At 48.5% G+C, this 4,251-nt stretch overlaps 1 long non-coding RNA gene across 1 annotated transcript; it reads left to right on the top strand.

Annotated features, from left to right (window-relative positions):
- The first annotated feature begins 3,692 nt into the window (after positions 1-3,692).
- LOC117244602 lies at positions 3,693-4,246 on the top strand. Its single transcript, XR_004498037.1, has 2 exons — positions 3,693-3,923; positions 4,059-4,246. It is a non-coding gene; the product is annotated as an uncharacterized LOC117244602 (long non-coding RNA).
- The last annotated feature ends 5 nt before the right edge of the window (positions 4,247-4,251 follow it).

Below are 4,251 nucleotides of genomic sequence, written 5' to 3'. Positions count from 1 at the left end.
GGCAGCCATCGATGGCAGCACAGCATACACATTGTTGCTTCACTGGAAGGATGCTGAGCATCGCTGTTCATCCAAACACACCCTGGAAATGCTCGCTGTTTCCATAAACCCTGTATTTACACCTTGATGCAGTCGTGGCATGGCTAATGAGGGAGGTGGGCTACCATGCTCTTGGCATCTATAAGATAAAGAGTCAAAAGAGATAAACCACGTTTTTCCTGGCAGCAGTGCTGTGTCTAGCACACCTTTTCTGGGATTTCTGCGACTCAGGATCTTTGAGATTTTTGATGCAACTTGTCACTTGAAAAAAATGATGAGGCTTCAAAACTTTCTTAATAGAACAGAATTTTCATCTTGACATAGTCAAAACTACTTTCAAATACTTGAAGTCCTTTATATTTGTAATACACATGTAGAAATAGGGGATTTATGTTTTGTTCTGTTCTTTAATGATGAAGATAGTGGCTGTGTATAGTTTTGTGCCTGGGTGTGATAAAGCCTGTGCCAGGTGAATGCAGTCGGGAGTGGGCCAGCACTGAACCCCTGGAGAGTGTCCAGGCACCCAGGCTGCAGGATTTGGTAAGGTCACAGGTCAGGTCAGGTGTAATTCTCCACCTGTTTGCTGCTCAACACCCGACCTGAACCTGCTGTGAGTAAGATGTCTGAGCAGTTGGCAAGAAGAAACTTTAAAACCCACTTGAAATGGCAGTGGGCAGTTACCCATTACCACACCTTGCTTTCTTCAGCGAGTCCCTCTGTCTCCACTTGGAATTTGTGTTTTTAGCCCAAGAACAGATATGAAAGTCCTTTGGCACAGGCTCAGGCACGTAGAGACTCGAAGCCCTCGGAGCTGGCACCTCCTGGGGAGGCAGCTTGTATGGCTTGGTGGCTCAACACATGCTCCAAATGGTGCCAAGCACCTTCACCTTTTGGAAGCAACAAACAGAAAGCCAAGCACTGCCACCACCTGACAGGAAACCAGGAAACATCTGCAACCAGTGAATCATAAAGCAAGCTGGTCAAGTTTTATCCCCTTTCTTTTTTTCTTTTTTCTTTTTTTTTTCCTTTTTTTTTCTCTTTTTATTTTTTGTTTCCTTTTGGTTTTGGGTGGGTTTTTTTTGCTTTACGACAAAAAATAAAGTTATAAGTTCACTTTGAAACTCCTTCTTGACTTTAGTGCCTAGGAACTTAAAACAAACTGGTTTGTGCCGCCCACCCCCCCCACTCTGATATCTCTGCTCGCAGGTGGCAGAGGCAGGCTCAGCCTGATAAGATTACTGATAGAGGGGCAATGTGGCACAGAGCAAGTGTGCTCATTAAGCAGGAATCTTAAGAAGCCAGGGATATTTGCCTAATGCCCTCCTCCCCATTCTCTCTGGGGCCAGGCAGTGGCTGGTGGAACAGGAGGGGGAGCAGAGGGGCTGGAGGCAGAGCCAGGCTGCCCAGGCACGGCCAAAACTCAAGCAGGCACAAAGGGTAGCAGGACTCAATTGGTCCCTTGCCATCAGGACTGCAGCCCAGGACAGATGTGGGTGCCTAAAGGTACTCAGGGCTGTCTGGTGAGCCTGAGCTGAGCACCTACACCAGCCTGGCTTTGGCACAGCACCTATGAAGACACCACTGCAGAGTGCCTCCAGATTTGGTGTCATCTGCTTATGCAGTGCAATAACTTGCCCTGGTCCAGCACGTGATAAACATCTTAGTCATGGGGAGCAAAGATAGGGAACAGGCCTGCAATAAGCACAGCTCTGTTCCACCTTTATTTGAAGACCAATTGTTAAGCAACCCATTTTTGCTGGCCTTTTTAGTGGTTTAGCGGTTACACCAGACATGTTTCACTCCTGCCTTTTTCTTTTCAGGAGGGGATAAAACTGTCACGGTGAAAGGAAATTAGTTCCTCAAATGGATTTCTCTCCGCTTTCTGCTTTTTGGCCAAGCATTTCCATACGCTTGAATTCAGAACTTCCTTCTTCCCTATTTATTGTTAATTAAAATAAAAGCAACAGATGTTTGCCATGATGGAAATAAGAGAGGAAGGCACTACATGGTGCCCATCATGGGTGGGTGTTGACTCCCTCCTTGCTCTGCTCCTTCCCTCCCCTGATGGAGAAGGTGATACAGCCAGGGACACCAGGGCTCAGGGGCTGCTCCACCTTGATCAATTTGAAGTTTTACATGTCACTGGAGAGATAGAGTCCTAAAGAGTATAAATGTGGAGTGTTTCAGCTAAGCTAAAAGAATCTCAGGGAGAACAGCACCATGTTAGAAAGGACACAGATTTGGGAAGCCCAGAGTCCTTCATGAAAGAGGAGTTCTCAGGTTTCCATAAGTTTATTCACTACCCAGCAGCAGTAACAACACCGAGAGAGAAATGCCTGGAAACTCAAAAGTGGGACTGCTATAGTCAGGTGTATTTATAACTTGGTTTGATTGCTTTTCTCAGCTTGACTCTAAACTTCCTTTGGGAACTTACCAAGATGTAAGGATATGCCCCAATCTCCATGGCCTCACCCCTCTCCATGCCTTGTGTCCTCTCTCTGACACAGCCTTCTCTCACCACTTCTCATCTGTCAGCTCTGTGGCAATTACTTAGGGCAAAAGATAACATGCAAACACCTAATTAGTATTCAAAGTACCCTGCAATATCAGCTCATGTAACCACTATATAACAAAGCACGGGGACCACAGATCACAGCCCATTGCACAGCCCTGTGACTTGCCCAGGGAAGCAGTACCAGATGTAAACACGAAAGCTGCACGATCTCTTTTGCATGTTAACCGAGCAGGCTGGGCAATCAGGGACACAGGAACACTGCCTTAGTTTCACTGAGCCTCCTGATTTGCTCCTGTGGCCCATACTTGGAGATGTTTCACCTCTGTCTCCTCCAGGCTTATCCTTAGAGTGGTTCAGGTATGCTTCTTCTTCATCTGCACAATCGAAACTACCGAAGTTTTTCCCATCGCTGAGCCCTCACTGAAATGCACTGCTTGGTGCCTTGCAAAACCCACCTCCAGCAGCAAGACATGGCCCAAGGGTACCAAAGGAGGGAGATTTCACAGAGCTCTTACCAAAAAAACGAGTGGCACCCCTTTATGTGCCCTGCCGAGGACTGCACAGTTGAGTTGCGAGGTAGAAAGGAAAGGTGTCATCTCACACTATAAAGCACAACCCTGAAAAAATAAGGAGCAAACAGGGAGGGATGTATGGAAACAGAGTGCAAGTGAGGGATGGGTAAAGGGGTTGGTGTGGCCTGGAGAGATGAAGGAGAGCACTGAGCTGGGCAGGGAAGCACAGGCTATAGGAATTTCAGGGGGGGACGAATGGCACAGACCAACTCCTTCCCTTGTTAGAACCTTGCTTTCTGTGTTCACACACGTGGGCTGGTGGGGGAAGCGGTGTATCTCCTGCAGCGGCACAGGTGTGGCAAAGAGCCCTGCAGAAGCAGACCCTTCTTCCTTAAAACAGCACAGCGTGCTGGCCATAAACAGGGTATCAGTCTGGCCCTTCTAGAAAACAAACAAAAAACCACCCCAAGTGAAACTCACTGACATTCCAGAAATAACAAATCTGCATCCCTCAGTGTCTAAATCACACAGGCGGGAGCTCAAGCTGGAACACGCTGGCTGGTTTCTGCCCTGTGCCGCATTTTAGCCAACTCTCCAAAGCAAACTGAGAGCCTGGGCTCCTCCTCCCGGGGAGCTGAACAGCCAGCAATAAAGAAAGACACCCTAAATTACTGCAAGCAGAAGAAGTCTTGCTCAAGGCTGTGCGGTGCCTCAGCGGGGATCCATGTAAAGCAGCCGGCGTGAGAGGACGTGACACGACCTGCCGCAGGAATTGTACTGAAACTCGGAGCATGTCAGAGCAGGAGAGCATCAGGGCAATGACTGATGAAGATTAGCCCAGATAGCGAGGAGGAATGGTATGTCAGAGGAGGGGGGGAAACGATATGGCTACGGGGAAGGGAAGGCGGGGTGGAGCCAGCGATTCGGGCTGGTGCCCTGCCAAGGTACATAGATGTTAATTGAGCAATCCTGTTCCTCCGCTCCCCTGGCAGGCAACAAAAGGCGTGCACACCTCTGTGGAAAGGCTGCATGAGGAATGCTCCACCGGCAGCACGGCGCTGGGCCCCAGCAAAGCCAGCACCAGACAGGTGCCCCCTGCCCTAGCACGGGCCAGGGTTCACTGCAAATACTGCCAAACCATAGGGGAGATACCTGGAATAAAAAATAAAATAAAATAAAATAAAA

This window comes from Parus major, chromosome 5 (genome assembly GCF_001522545.3).
Source record: "Parus major isolate Abel chromosome 5, Parus_major1.1, whole genome shotgun sequence".
NCBI classification, from domain to species: domain Eukaryota; kingdom Metazoa; phylum Chordata; class Aves; order Passeriformes; family Paridae; genus Parus; species Parus major.
The sequence above is the reverse complement of the archived record's forward strand: the minus strand, read 5'-3'. Positions and strand labels throughout refer to the sequence as shown.